General features: G+C 42.6%; 1 long non-coding RNA gene across 1 annotated transcript in view; it reads right to left on the minus strand.

The window, feature by feature from the left end:
- LOC106853539 (uncharacterized) overlaps positions 1-16,412 on the minus strand; it is a 119,338-nt gene that overhangs the window by 49,351 nt on the left and 53,575 nt on the right. Inside the window, exon 3 of the long non-coding RNA XR_015801860.1 lies at positions 118-244. This is a non-coding gene — a long non-coding RNA (uncharacterized LOC106853539). The remainder of the gene's footprint in view (positions 1-117; positions 245-16,412) is intronic.

A 16,412-nucleotide genomic window follows, 5' to 3' on the forward strand; every position in this document is an offset into this window, starting at 1 on the left:
ATTAGAGAAACTGATCTTCCTAAAAGCTTTGCCATTTCTCTTGTTCTAACTAAAAATAAAGGCTTGGGTAAGATACAAGCTGCAAAAACAAAATAACATGCGTGCTCATTGTCTCACCATCTTTGCAATGTGCAGGCTTGGGCATCCAGCTTGCCCTTCCCTTGCCATCCAGAACGAGTCCTGGCTCCAGAGCTGCTCATCTGAGGTGGAGCCTCACTGGACACAGATTAGGCTTCCTCTTTTCCTGCAAGTGCACGTGGAGGGGAAATGAGGGTATCTTTTTGCTCACAGGCTCAGACACTGGGTGATGTGGTGTAGCTGGTGTCCATGACACCTGGCTGAGATCACTCCACCTGCGCATCCACCATGTCTCAGCCATGACATTCCTGGGAACACTGTCTCTGGAGCTGGAGTTGCAGATCCAGGCACCTCGCCTGTCACAGGTCCCTTGGCTCATCCCTTGCCTGCTGAGCCCTTGTGCCCTGCAGAGCCCCTGGTTTGTGCCATACCTGAGCCCTGGACACCACCCCAGCTGGTGCAGAACTTCCCTTTGCAGCAGAGCTCGGCATAGGGAACAGCAGAAATTAGAGCAAGAAGACAGAGACACCAGAAAGCCTTTGCCTGTGATCACAGCACTGCTCTCCTTAACAATCAACCACCAGAAGTGAAAGCATTTCACAGGAGGAAAAGCAACAACTAACTTATAAATAAAGCATTGCATGACTTCTCAATATATTTTTCCCCCAAGCAATCAATTAATGTTTCTGCAACAAAGAGATTATCAACTCCTGTGAGTGGGAAAGGAGGGGTCTGATGTGAGAGTGAGGGGGCTCTGCTCCAGATGACACACTGCAGAAAGAAGCACCTCTGCTGCAAGATGCAGCACATTGCATCCAACAAATGGAACACATTCCTTCACTGAGGAATCATTTTATCTCTGAATCCAAACATCTGCAAATTTTATTTACTTATTTTTGAAGGCTGAACAAGCAGCTATGTGTGCAGAGAGGCAGCAGGGTATTCATTTGCTTCGTTGTTCATGCCTTCAATCTTCCTCTGGCTGGCTGTGAACAGTATTTTGCTGCTGAGTACCAGTGGACTCTTTCATGGTGTCTGAAAGCTTGTCAATAAAAATAACTGCCACAAGAAAAGAACAGTTTTCCTATCGTGCAGCACTTTCAAGTTCTTTCTTGATAGCAAGTGGTCAGATGCCACTACTATAAAACCACAGTTTTCTGGGATAATGTATAACCTGAACAATAAATCCAGTATTGTACTCCTAGTCTTTCACATCAGATATGCAGGGCCTGGTGTCACTGCTTTTCCCTTAAGTTTAACCAGGGTTGGTCTGCCTGCTTAAGCTGAATGTTCTTCTGACTCCTACTCCTTTCTAAAATGAACGCACTTCATCTGCTGCCTGAATAAAAAGCTTTGCTTTAGTCACGACATCTTCCTGCACTGTTTTATTCACAAAGTTTGACAGAAAAATAGATGTTATGAAACCAACTTTTAATGCTTGATGGAAATAGGTCCGAACCTGCCTGGGCATCTGTCCTGTGAAAACTGAAGGCAGCATTACGAGCTCCAGTCCATTTTCACCTGCTTGATGTGTTGCCAGGCTGGGGCCACCCACTGACCAGACCAAAGACCATCATGCTGGGTAGATCAAAACCAATACTTGACCTTTGACAGTGGTCAGTAGTAGGTGTCTCAGGGCAGAGGACAAATAAATTGTGGTGGGAATCATGTGGATTCCTCAACATGCTGCCTCAAGCCAGATGTGCTCACAGTTTTAGTAGCTCAGGAAGTGTTTTTCTTTTTGTGTTTTGGTCATCTTATGAAGCAACTCAGACTTTCCACTCCATAGCATCCTATGAGTAAAACATATCCAATGATGTATCAGTGCAGGAATCACTTTCTTAATTTGCTTCAGATCTTCAGTCTGATAACACTAGAAAAGGTTGCCCAGAGAGGCTGTAGGATCTGCATCCTACATTCAAAACCAAGGAAGACAAATTCTGATTTAAACTGGCCGTGCTTAGAGAGAAGTTTGGACCAGAATATGTCCAGGGATTCCTTTCAACCCAAATCACCCTGTCTTTGTAATTTGTCTGGGTGTTCACCCCCCTTTTTAGCAAGTAATAGTGAAACACCTCTTTCTTCACTTTCTTCTTTCCCATCAGCCACATCAGTGATGTCCCCATGAAGGGGAACAAACCAACAGCTCCTCTCTTCCCTTGCCAGGTCTCTTTTCCAGACTCCAGGGTGATTATTCTGTTTTGCCTCTCCCCTTAGAAAAGGGTGAGGTGTCCTATACTTTTCTCATCCTTGCTGCCCTTCTCTCAGCTTTTCTTGATTCAACTTTGTCCTTTCTAAGGGAGGGAGGAAGGACTAGAACTCCTTGCAGAGTTTAAAAATTGAGCAAATCTGGCACTTTCTACTGTGGGAAAATGGTATATTCAGACTATTAGATAAACTTCTAATAACCCCAGTCTGGTCAACTTTGCAGAGCCATGAATCAGCATTTTCTCCATGGTACTCTCAGACTCCTATTTCTATCTCCTAAAGTTATTCTTGATTTTAGTCTCATCTTACAGCATCCTCACTCCTCTCCTTCCTCCTCTTCATTCTTGCACTTCCCCAGCAGTCAGGGCAACACTGGGAATTGTGGGGCTCTAGGGAAGCCAGGCAGTCTCAGCAGGAGCTTCCACCACACCAGGAAGTTCTGGTTTGAAGGGAAAGGCTGTGGCTCCTTGGCAGACTCAGTCACTGTGTCTTCTGGCCACCACAGCTACTTCTGCTGTCCTGTCCCACCACCCTGCCCCTCTCCTGCAGCACCTGTGTCCTGCCACACTTCCTGCCTGTCACACAGCCTTCCTCATCTCCACAAACAAAAGGTCACAGGTAGATTTCTTGCACGTTCACACCTTAAAATGGCTCCACAAAGGAGCAGAGACCATCCAGGCCAGAGTAGGGGATGGAGGGAATGGAGTGCGGCTGAGGGACAGGGGCAGATGATGGCACTGCACCTCAGAGGCAGCTGTTCCATCAGCTGAAGCTGCTGTGGGACTGCAGCTGTGCTCACACTTCTCAGAGAGGAGCCCCTGGAAGCTCAGAGCCTGAGGAAGGAAGCTGCTAATGAGCATCTTTCCTTCTTCCCTTTCTCACATGGAAAAGTACAATTCTTTTAATGGCAAAAGATAATAACTCTAAGATGTTATGATTACACCACACTTTTTTCCCCCAGCAAATCTTTGCTGGCTTTACATAAAGTCTGTCCTCACAAGGCTGTATGAGGTATGTAACATTGAAAGCAGAAGGCTGTCTTACAGAGAAATAAGGTGAAGTTCAGGGATGTAAAACTGTATGATTGAGTTCATGCAGTCTATTAGGAGCAGCCAAGAAACAAGACTTAAAGGTCTGTCTCAGACTTCATTAATTTCTTTAACCACTAGAAAAGTGCCTGTACAGAAGGAAGCATTTCTCCATGTAATACTGCTGAGGAAGAGATTGAGGAAAAGCCTCATGTCTGAAGGAGACATCTAATTTCTTTTCATGCTTTTCAGGTATCTTATCAATAGCCTTATCTTTTAGTATCCAGAGCCTTACTTTAAATTTCTCATCCCTAAATAAGATGACTTAAGTTAGATGCCATCACATAGACGGGAAAAACAATTTTCTGTCTGGGTCAGACTATTTCTCTTTTACATATTTCTCTTCTGAAATCCCTCCAGACTTCTCCTCAGATTTCTCTTCAGAAATCTGAAGAAGACAAGCCCTGCTCTTCTAATAATGATGGGACATCCTCCTCCCAGCCAAGGGCCTCTGCTCTCCTGCTATGGCCCCTGCTAGCAATCTTCATGGGCTTGAGTGAGGAAAGTCTTTCAAAATTTTAATACATCTATCCCTGTTCAGGAAAGCACTGGAGTCAGGGACATTTGAATCCACTTGCAAACACCCTGTACTGTCAGTGAACTTTTGTAGAAAATGCATGTCATACCCACAAGGGCAACAAAGCAGAGGAAGAGTAACATAACTGGTGGGACTTTCATGTTTGTCTAAGGTTTTAAATAGTCCATATTTTTATATCATCTGACTTATAAAATGATATTTGTTCATGTAATTAGAGACTGTACTGTCCCAAAGCAGCCAAATTCAGACACTGTGTGCAACACGAATGTTGTTGTTTCCTGGTATCTGCTTAAAATATATTCCTAATTCATTTTTACAGGTTTATTTCCTCCATCTTATTCAATATTCCATCATATTTTAAAAAGTAAAAAACAAAATACTAAGAGAGGAAAAAGATAAAGCCAAATTTCTAGCTATGGCAATGACAATCCTACGTATCTCAAAGGAGAAGGTTTTTTCTGCATACTCTGGGAGTTAAAACCACAACAAGACAACATCAGCAACAGCCATTTCTAGCTTTGCAGAACCCGACCACAGTCTGAACTGCCATCAGGAACTCAGACTGTCCCACCAAACACTTCCCACCAGTCAATCCCCAAGTGAATTAAGAAGGAAGGCAAGTATTACTGAACCATTTCACAGTCAAAGGTCCTGCTTCTCAAAAAATTGAATGGAGATACCTTGAGGAGAGAGGTCAGGAGCAGTAAAGTCATTGAAGAGCACAAGGCTCATTCAAATCCCAAACGAGGTGATGGCTCCCATTACTCCTCCAAAATGACCAGACAATGATAAATCAGATTCCAGTTTCATTTTAATTTCAAGCTGACCTCATGTGACTGCATATTGCACCTCCTGTAAGAAAAAGCAAGAGCTTCCCTCAGGCTGTCCCAGGAAGGCCTTGTCCTGAAGCTGTTGCAGGGAAGCCAGCTGTAGGAATTGTTTTTCTATGACAAGCACACGATGTGCAGAGCAGCATGTTTGGCTCCAGAACCCGGTGAAAAGGCAGGATGCGGGAATTGCCTCCCACTCTGGGCGTGAACCCAGAACCACATCCTCTCTCTCAGGAATGACCCACTGTTTTCTCCTCTGCTGCCTACTACGGACCATGAGGATAGTGGGCATCCCACTCGAGCCTGAAGAGGATTGTTTACCCTGTCATGAATACCATGCCTGGGCAAAATGGAACTCAATAGCAGCCCACAAGTAGTCAAATCCCAGCCTCTGTAACCAGAGTGCAGAGATGTACTCCTTCTCTTCCTATCCTGCTGCAGTGCTCTGCTTCTGGTAGCTCAACCATGTGCTCTCCATAACAAGGAAATACTACTGCAACCACTTCCCTGACACTCTTGTTTTTAACAATGGTCTTTTCATATCCCCCATATTAAATCTGATGAGATGGCTTTGCTTAAACCTGTATGCTCATACACATATTTTCATGCTGAGACAATGTTTAATAAGCTCAGTCCTGCCTGAATGAAAAATTTCTATTCAACAGGCATTGCTCAGGTAGGTTCACAAACCTTGAAATGAGTTACCTGGTTACCTTTCATTATTATGGCAGCATCCTTACTAAATAGGGAATCATGGTTGGAGTTCTAACAGCGCTATCATCATTCCCATCTTCCCATATCAGCAATCCCACTAAAGCCCAGGGTAAATCTGCCCTAAGGTGAGGAACTGGTGAGCATTCAGTACCACCAGCATTCAGTGAGCAGCTTGTTGCAAGCTCTGGTAGCGCTCAATTTCTACAGTGAGCGCTGTTCCCCCTGAAACAGGACAAAACTCTGTGAAGAACAAGCCTTTTCACAGCTGTGATGGAGTCATGGTCTCATCTATTCTAGCAAACTGATGAAGCCCAGAACAGTCATAGCTGACAGTATAAATTAATCCCTCTTAATATTTGCCTTGCTGTTTAATCTCAAGTGCCAGTAACCTACATATGTTTGAAAACAATCAGCTGGTGTCTATATCAATAGTGGTTGTGTATGCTCTAGAATCAATTTTCCCTATTTGTACTCTCTTCCATGTCTTCATGAGTTTAATCACCTTATTAAGAAATGTGCATGAACTATAAATAAGAGAAAAAGCAAACCTTTCAGCCATGAGGCTGAGTGGAGACATGTGTATCAGTGAACACATTTCCTGAGTAATGGTACACTACACAGTTTGTAAAATGCAATTATGCTGTAGCAACCCTTATCGGGAAACATATTTACACTGATTTCTTGTAGCAATAGATCAAAGAACTTATTTTACTGACCTATATCTGTATTTAGTTGTAAGCAGTTTCTTACATAAATAAGAAAATTGTCTTCCTTTTTCTGAATAATTTCCTACTAATGGACAGCAGTTTTCCTGACATAGATGCTTTGCAAAGATTAATTTTTTAAGACTAAAATTGGTGTCTGAATTTAAAATAACTCATGACTGGAAAATTGCAGATGTGTGAAACACTGGCTGTCTGTAGAGTGGAAGAGAAGCAGTACACACAATGAGGCCACCACCCTGAGAAGACATGAGCAGGTGGCCTTGTCACAGAAATAGAGATTTTATTTTTTATCCCGTCTATTTTCTCTTTTGTCTCTACCCACCCACAAAACTGTCTAGAAAAGAATAACTGATATCCACCTAGGAGCACCAAGAGCATGCAAGACTCACAAATCCTGGTTCTATTCCTTTAGTAACCTTCCCAGCCATCCAACCAGACTTCCATTGAGACAGGGCCTCCAGCATAGCTGAGCAGCTGATGGTGACTCCTGGGGGATTTAAAATATTTTATTTGATTCTGATGACAGATTTTAAATATTTTGTTTCCATTCTTCTTTTAAAAACCAATATTAGCTGTGTAAGGGCTCCACACATGGGGCACATCAACTCTGGACTGCTGGCCTCCATGAAGCCCTGCTCATTTAGGGGCCCTGACTTTTTTGGCTGCTTCAGCACAGACAGGAATACCTGCAAGGGCATTTGCAGCCCTTAGCAGCACATTCCAGACAACATCAGCTGTGGTGTTCTGTGGTGAGTTGTGCCAGGACCAGCCGGGATGAGAAGGGGAGTCACAGGATTGAAGTTTTATTGAGGACTGAGTGAGACAGTCCACAGAGTAGCCCAAAGAACCAGTCCTCTGACCTCCTATTCTCTAGAGCTGCTATGGAAATTTCTATAAAATACCTTTTTTCTTACAAAATGTGAACTCGTCCAAAAATAGAGAATCTTATGGAAATATAGATGTTAAAATGAAACTTTCAGTACAAAAATCAGCTTGTGCCACTCTAGGAGATAATATGTGTCAATATAGATGTTAAAATGAAACTTTTGGTGCAAAAACCAGATTGTGCCACTCTAGGACACAATATGCGTCAAGGCTGCTGGAGCTGATGCATGGATTTCAATTTCAAAATTAGGTGTTCTCCTCACCAGTGTCGCTTGATCGAAAGGAAAAGGCATCTTCTCCAAGCTCACCCACTGGAAAAGTTTCCACTTTTTATAAATAAAAAATACTTGGCTCAGGAGCAAGCACTTGAGTGTCCCTCATCCTAGAGCAGTGCTCAAATCCAACAGACAACATCTCTTGGAGAAGCACAAGCAACTTATATGGCCAGACCCAATAAAGGAGAGTCATCACAGAGCAGCTGATGGGGTGGTGTCAGGGGAATCCCTCCTGGAGTGAGAAACCCAGACCAAGCCAATGAAGGGTTTAAATCTCTTTCTCCACAACCCCAATGTGGAAAACAAGCACGAGGCTACCACCTAGTCCAGAACAAAGTTGCTCTTTTCCCTATTTGGAGAATAATTTAAGAGTTCTGCTTCATCCAGAGCAACATGGAAATATTGCCCAGCCAACACTGCTGCCTAAATTTGTTCTTGAAAATGGCAACTAGTTACACTTAGAATTCCTTAGACAAATTTGAAACCAGGTTGGCTAAACGATAAATCTTGCATTATCTTGCAATAATTACAGCTAACCCAAAAATGCAGGTCATTTATTTGTGATAACTCCTCTTTTGGGCAAGGCATTTTCTATGCCTGGCACAGTTTTCATTTAGGTGGAAAAATAAGTTGTTTAACTTGTTTAAATTAATAACATGGAGAAAGAAAATAATCAGTGCAAGTCCACATTGGGAAGGAATCTTGTGGAATTTAAAGTCTTACATGTCAGCTAGACCAAAAGGTCACCTGCAAGCTCCACAAACCCCTAAACTCAACTAATCTGTGGTTGTTATGGGGAAAGACACAATACATTTATCATTGAATTGCTTGCAGAGGCTGGTCTGTGTCAGCAGACACTGCCATATGTGGCTGGCTGCCCTGTCATTTCCTACAGAGATGCTCAAAAGTCTCTGAATGACACTCAGGGAAATGTTCAGGAGAGCATCACACGTGTCCCATTAATTCCAAGGGGGGATGTGTCACTGCACTGCACTTTTTTAGACATTTTCCGTCATTGCTTACATTGTCTAAGTATTTTGCATTTTCAATGAGTGATGAACACAGAAGTAGAATAAAAACTGATTATGGTTAATATCTGAGCTTACAGAACGTTTTAAGAAGTCAGCTTTACTTGAAAGAAGGGAAGAAACTGCCAAAGGCAGCCATGGCTTGGATGAAGAGTACGTTATATCTGCACCTACCTGTATCAAGTGAAATTCGCTTCTAGCATTGCTCTGGGAAGAAGGTTGGTCTAAGAGGCTGGTTTATTGACTTATTGTTTCCTCAAGCCCAGGATATTGCAATATTTCCATGATGGACCCCGAAATCTATACCCTGGAGTATACTCCTGGACAGGAGTTAATTTCCTAGTTCAGGGGTTCTGCAGCCACAGAGAAGCACTGAAGAATAGTTAACACAGAAATCAAATAATTGGACTCAATTCCCCTGAGATTAAGGAAAGGCAAATATACTGGAAAATATGGACCAGAGCATTTAAATAAATGTGAAACAATGGAAATATTTTAGACTTTGTTTAAAAACACTTGCCAAGTTGTTTTGGTTTAAAAACAGAAAGCAGCCACTTTAGCTCATTACTGTACACAAGCCAGGCTGTCTGATCATGCTCCCTTCATGCAACACCTCACACTAGGCTTTATTACTGTCAACTTCACTAAAACTTTTTTTGGGGGAAAAAGAATCCCAACTACCAGAACATTAAAAAAAGTATTAGTTACTGCTTTTGATTTAAAAAAAAAAAAAAGTTATGTTTAAATGATCTATTAATCCATATGTGCTTTGAAAGGTGCTAATCCAATGTGTTTTGAAAGCATCACCATTTATTTTCTTGGTCCACATATGTCCTGTGGGAATTGATGAAAAAGAAAGGTAGAATCTCAAGACACTCAAATACAAGCCAACGGATGCTGATGGGTCTAGTGGTCCCTAAGAGGCCACTGTGGGCCACACTGGCTGTGTATGGCTTAAGCTTCCTTTTACATCGAGATTGTGGTGAAAAACAGGGTCTGTGATGTGCTGAGCTAAATAATGTAGGGGAAACTGCAGCCTTTACTGGAGACCAGCACCCAGCATTTTGTAGTAACCAGGTTGTTCATTTAACATGTACTGGCTTACTAAGTAAAGTAAATTAAAGGCTGAGGTGGCAACAACGATAAGCAGCAAATTTGTTTGTTCAGTAGGGAGCTGAAATGTGTCGGCTCATGCTTTGATCAAGTTAAATTGAGAGGTTTCAAAGTACACACAGGAAATGCTCCAACAGATTAACTTTGTCCCTGGAGGTTTGTCCCAGTCACTTTTCAGCCTTCTGCACTCTGTTATCTGTTTCAGCAATTCTGTAACTTTAACCTCAGAATCCACAGAGAAAAGTGACAGTGTTAAAGGTCAAGGGTTGACTTCTAGGGTGATGAGCATAAGGTCTTGCTCTTAAGAGACAGGCTATTGGGCAGTTTTTGGTTCTTAACAAAAAGGAAGAAAGAAAAAAAAAAGGGGAGGAAATGGAAAATTAAGTGGTTTTAAAAATCATTTGCTTTAAATGCGGTTAAGGTGGTAAATCATTACTGAAAATCAGTATCCTCACATGCTGTGGAGATCAGCACATTGAAGCCTGGCTGCTGAAAGACCAGAGCCTCAGACTCAATTGACTTCAGTTCAAAGAAGGAAACAGCTTTCCCTGAAATACTCCCCATGGACAGGTGTTTATAAATAAACACTTTTCCTAAAAGTGGGTTTTCCTCTGTCTGAAACGGTGCCTGTTTCCACTGTAGCCAGCCTCTCTATGAGCAGGTTATTTTCACAAAGCTTGTAGGAACTTGATTTTCTTTGAGAGATCAATGGGTTGAAATTTGTCAATAGGTTCAAAAGATTTCAGGGGTGTGGAAGTGACGAAGATACAAGCGCACGCAGCAGGATTGCATAAGCCTCATTTCTGTAGGAATCAGGAAAAAAGTTGCAGCAATATAAAAATAAATATCTGAGCAGGCATAATTCCTAAAAAAAAAAAATGCCAGTAGCTAGCCAAGACTTCATTTTTGCTGAGGGCAAAAGGAAAGGAGAGAACTGTCACTTTCCTCAGTGTTTAAGTATTTTAGCCTGTGACATTTGTTTTTGAGAATAAGGACATTTCACAGATAAAAACCACTTCTCTCTGAAATAAAGAACGTGGAATCTTCTTATCCTATCAGGGACCAATAAAATGTCCTGAAACTGGTAGATGAGATAGCATTTTTTTCTGTTGCTAATAATGCTGTTCAGCAACACAGATCTGTCCATAGAACTCAGTGCTACTCATGCTGTCTCTCATCCATTGTACACAGTGCTTAAAGCTGGCAAGTTATTTCACTTTTAGGGGTATCAATGTAAACACAACTATACAGACCAGAGAGGTACCTACATCTGCATGATTAAATAGGCTCCATGGCCACAACACTTCTGAGTGTCCAACCCTAAAGGGACCTAACTGGCAAAATCCCACTCTAAGTTACTAAATCTGGATTAACTACCAGCACAATTAGTAGACAGCGTCTCAAGTGGAATTCAGAAGATAATGTCTATAAAATACCTTGCAAAAAAAATTGGCTGAGATGGGTTTCTAATATATTTGAAAAACTTCTAGTATATTTGAAAAATAACATAATACTCTAAGAATATTAAAGGCAGAAATTTTGCAGTATCAAAGAACGTATTAATTTCTAATTTTATTTATGACCTATGGCACCACAGAATCCAAGAGTTATTTTCTCATCAATATAGAACCAGCTAGAAAATCCTGCTGCTTGGCAGAGCACAACCCCTAACCCAGGGAAGTGACCTATTGACTGAAAAACAACAGCAAATCTAAGTGGTCTGCTAGCCCAGTTAATTTGTGCTGTTATATATCCCTGCTGCTGGAGTTTAATGTTAGAAACTTCAAGCATAATCTCAGAATCCCAAAAATACCTGCTTTCCATTTTCTGTTCAGCTGTGTGTTTAAACAGCATTGTCTTCCTACATATCTTCTAGACTTTAAATCTTGTCACTTGTATGGTATTTTCCTTTAAATAAGAAATTTCCCTTCTCTGTGACAGCTTGGTACACTGACCATGGGTGCTGCTGATTGCTGTGCCCAGGGTGATGTGCTGTGGCATGAAGAGCTTGGTTAAAATTCAAAATTCACATTTCCCCTCCTGTCTTTATGCGTACTCCTCTCTGCACAGCCTTCTGGACAATCCCCTCGTGCTTATGGTTTTCCTGACCCCTTCATTATCCTACATTAGCTTCTTGTTAAAGACTTCCCTGCTGGGAAACCTAGAAACTTTCTTCCTTCCCCCAGTGAGATCTTAACTTAGAAAGAACAGTTATAGCAATAATTCAATTTAGGGAAGAAAAATAAGACAGCTGCTCAGCCATGCTATTCAGTACTGAATTTTTTTTTCTTTTCAATCTTTCTAAGTTTTTCACATTTTTAGGAATGGAAGCTGTGTGGAGCAGAAATTTTGTTCTCATTTTTGTTGAAAACACATAATACTAGTTATTCATGCAAAAGCAGTTCTAAATTTAAACAAAAATAAACCATAACCTGAAATCCATTTTTTTCAGAGCTAGCAATCACTCCATACAATTCAGCGCAATTTTGACTGTAAGTGCACAAGTTTAGCTTTTTGCTTGAGATAGATCAAAAATACTCCCTAAATAAACTTTCCTACAGTATTTCCAGCACAGCCTTAAAAAGAGCCAGAGACAAAAAAAAAAAGAACCCTTCGAAGTCTGCTGCACCGAGGCAGGAGGTCAAAGTGCTCGCACAAATTGGTAAAGAAGTCATGTTTTATCAGTGACACTGCAATTAAGGACGTTGATTTCTGTTCGTAGGACAAGGTCCTCTCATTGATGGAGAACCCACCGGGCATGGAAAGAAAGGGATCTTTGTGTGAGGAGTAGCAGCACATGACAGGCATCCTTGTGACCGGCTGGCTGACGTAGCCCAGGCTGCCCAGGCTTAGGCTCTCCCTGCTCTTGCAGTGTTCCACCTTCATGACTGGAATCTGCTCAGCTCTTCACAAAAATCAACCCTAAAAACCCCAAAACAACAACAAAGAAAAACAAAACTCAAACCAAAAGCCAAACGCACAGCAAAAATCTCTGAAATAGGTGGATGTGCTCATTGTTAAAATAAACTAGGAAAGAACAAACTGCAGCCCCCTGGGCAGTGCTTGGCCTGGCTGTTCCCTGAACAAGCTTGTTTCTAGATTACAGCAGGTATCTTTCCCAGAGCTGAAGGGTTCTCCAAGGGAGTGATTTACCTTTTTTCCACCCCCCCCTCAGGCATTTCAATGGGAAAGTTAAAAATAAATGAAACGAATCAATGCCTTTTGGCTGCCGCTGTTTCAGCTGATGCCTCCTCTAACAAAACACAGGCTTGATATGGTGCCTGAGAGCTCTTCAGAAGAGAAAATGGGCTTCTCCACATAAGATATTACAACTGCAGCCTTCCATCCTTATGACTTCAAGTAATGTTTTGCTTCTGAATGTTTATGCTTCCCAGCTATGAGTGAATATATGAAATAGCTCTTCTGTGCAATGGGAAGCAATCTAACGAGCCTGAGCTACACAAGGACACTGGAGGAGTTTACAAATGTGTGGAGAGCGTGTGATGAGCAACCCAGGGGCTACCACTCAAGCTCTGACAGAGCCGGGGACAGCACTGTGCCTAGAACGGAGCAGTCAACCCACCTGAGCAATAAGAGGGGCATCTTAATCTCCAGTTGAACGTAGGTACCCAAATCTCTGGTCTAGATTGTGGTGTTGCTAGATCCGAGGGAAAATCTACAGGCAAAAGAAGGCAAGCTGGGCTAATCTGGGTTTTACACGGGCAGTCTTACCTTTATTAGGCAGCACAGGAAGTGGATGAGTGGAGGAATAAATAATATGTTCAACCAATACAGAGCTGGGGAAGAAAAATATCTCCTTGGGGTTACATTTTATGAAACTTCTTGAAAATTATTGAAAAATAGATTCTTGAAAAATAAATTCTTGCTTTTATCTGCTGGGAGAGGCACGTATAAATAACAAAATAACATTGGTGGAGACTGAAGGGGCTGATGACGAGCTTTTGGGATCGGGGTACAACTCCAACAGTCTCCCCAAACAAATTCTACTCAGCTCTTGTAGGGAGTGAAAGTTTAGTTCTACCTCCAAGGCAGAAGCTAAAGGAGGGGCTGGAAAGGTGAATTGCTCCATTAGATACAGAGACTGAAGGAAAAGCTACCGTGTGCATGAACTGAACAGCCACCAGGGAATGTCAGGGTGAATGTCACATTTAACAGTGATCCTAAAAGAAGCAAAGAATTACCTGAAGAAAGCAAATGTCAGCATAATGTTTTGAAAGTGCTGTCATAATAAATATTTTCCTGTGGTTTTGCAAGAATGGAGTGGCATAAGTACCATTAATAAAAAGCCCCCTATCATCAGAGATCACATAAGGATGAACTCAATACTGCCCTTAGGCATTTCACAGGAAGCCAGAACATGTTCTGGATGGTAAAATGGGGTAAGAGGATTTACATACTGGACAATTTAGTTAAAAGTGAATCAGAAGAAGAGTACAGCCAGAGTGTGCTGCTCCACAGCTCAAGGTAAGGGTACAAAGTTCAGCATTCCACAAAATCTCACTGGCCAAAATCTAGTCTGAGAGCATTCAAGAGCAGTCTGTGAGTGGGCTGTGCAGGGATAGCACTCCACAAAGGATGCAGCCCTTAACAGCCTGCCTGCAAAACAGAAGCAGATGATAAGAGCAGGGCAGGGAATGTAGCTCATCATGCAAGAGATGTGTGGTAGCACAGTATAGGGACTGGATAGGTAACACCTCTGCCCTGGGGCCCTCCAAGCCTAGTGCACCAACGACACAGTGACACAGTGCCAGCACAGCACACCTACACACAGACACCAAAGGAGCCCGGCCTTCTTAGCATGAGGAGATCACACAGGTGACTCAGAAGAAGAGTCACTTGGCTACTGCTCTGTACAGGAAGACCAAGCCCAGTGGGGTCCACTGGAGGAGTCACTTGAGGCTGGCGAAGGGAGGCACCAGGACTAACAAAGGGGCTGTAGTCACTATGAACACTCTCCAGACTGGATGCTCCTCAAAGGGTTTTAACTTCCCTTTGAGCTCATGCCTGTTGGCCAGAGGGAAAAGGAAGTTGTGCTCAGTGTTACCCTGGCCATGCTGGTCAGACATAGGTACTGGGCTGGACTTCTCTTCCTACAGTGCTCAGACCTGCCAGACACAGAGGGACAGACACCCTAGGACACTAGGACACCCTGCTTGACCATCCTCAGGTGGCCAGTGTCTCCTCCTGCTTCAGCACTGCCTGCCCAGCTTTCCAATGAAAATCCCAGGGCTTGGCCAGGCAGTGCCCAGGGCATGGGGCCAGCCTGTCTTCTCTGATCAATACCCAGCTGTGGGGTGTTCCTCCATCTCCCTCCAAAACCCCATAGTGGTCTAGCAGACAGGGAAAGCAGCATGTGGCTGGCTAGCCCCAGGCTCCCTGGCCCTTCAAGAGGAAGGCGGCAGGCTCTCTTACACCATCCTTCAATAATTTACTAGACAGGCACTAACAGCTTCCCCCTCTGTTGCAACAAGCAAGTCAAAAACAGTAGAGGAGAAGCATCCATCTCTGACATTCCTGCAGGTTTTCTGTAATGGATCACTTTTGATTAATTAGTGAAACAAGTTTGAAACAGCCTGCAGGATACTTGGTGTGTGCTTGTGTCTCAAACTGGAACAGGAAACCAAATCTCTCTCTATAAAACATGAACATAAAAACTCTGCCCTTATTGTTTCCACTTTCACAGGGGTCTTCCTTTCTCTGCTATCCATGTAGAAAAGAAAAAAATCATCTAAAGCATCTTTGCTATTGTATATGGAACTAAAACAAAATTTGTTTTGTTCACCTTTCTCCCTCTCACCTGTGAGCACACAGCCATTGCTTGACAAAATGTAGCACAAACACAGCATAGCATTTCTCCTGGAGGCTTGCTGTCTAGAGTTTCCTCTGTTAAAAACTGAGCCAGGGACTGACTTCCTACAGCCTGGTTACCAGTTCAACACTTGAAGCATAGCTCATCTTTGACAAAGTCCCACGATGCTGAATGTGGTACCAATCTCAGCCTGCATGGGCAACACCAGCCCTGGAGTCTCTTGAATAGCAGCACACACTGTGAAGAAAATATCTCAAGATGTTCACCCAGAGAATTTTTGTAACTTTTATTATATGTTGCCCAAACTACCATAAAAGAATAAAAAATGCTGTTAAAGACAGCAACTTTCTCCTTTTTTCTTTCCTGAGGAATTAGTCTGAGGCCTTGCACGCTTTCCCACGCTCGCAGATTGCGGGTTATAAATGCGTGGGAGTGAGCAGTTTCGATCAGTCAGGTAGGCTGGGTTTCTGTTAGCTGCCTGCATACCTTTGAGCCCTATCAGCACACAGTGATCAGTGGAATTCCTGGCATTTTTGTCATAGCATCAGAGGCAGTACTTTACAGAGTAAATACCAATGACCTGCTGTTCTGTCAGGGCTCTGTACTTACCTTTTATTTTCAAGTCAAAGGTTAGGCCTATTTATGTAAATCCTCAGCCATGGGCCAAGTAATCTGACCTCCTGGTTTTCATTCTCCTAATTGTTTCAGGTATTTTTCTTGAAAAGTTTGGTCAGTTAAAGCTAGGGATCTTTTTTTAAGGCGCCTTTGAAGGGCTCTAGGGGCTTTCATAGCCCACCCAGTTTGCAAAGTGGAAACATCAGTGACCTGATGCCCTGGGCACTTATTTAAAATTCATTACCAGGAAATAAGGTTTTGATATATAGCCCCTCTATGGTGAAGAATATCTTAGGGAACATATGCATGCCATTTTTTACTTTGGATTATGTGATCTCTGAAGCCACATAGAGAGGCAATAATAAATTATATTCCTGTTTGCCCTTCATTTCTAATAAGAACATTATTCAGCTGTAGATAGTTTTGACTTCCCACATGCTGGCCTCTGCCTACAATTCCTTTGTTACTTCACGCTTGGCCGTGCC

The sequence above is a fragment of the Sturnus vulgaris genome, chromosome 2 (assembly GCF_052056855.1).
Source record: "Sturnus vulgaris isolate bStuVul1 chromosome 2, bStuVul1.hap1, whole genome shotgun sequence".
In the NCBI taxonomy this organism is placed as follows: domain Eukaryota; kingdom Metazoa; phylum Chordata; class Aves; order Passeriformes; family Sturnidae; genus Sturnus; species Sturnus vulgaris.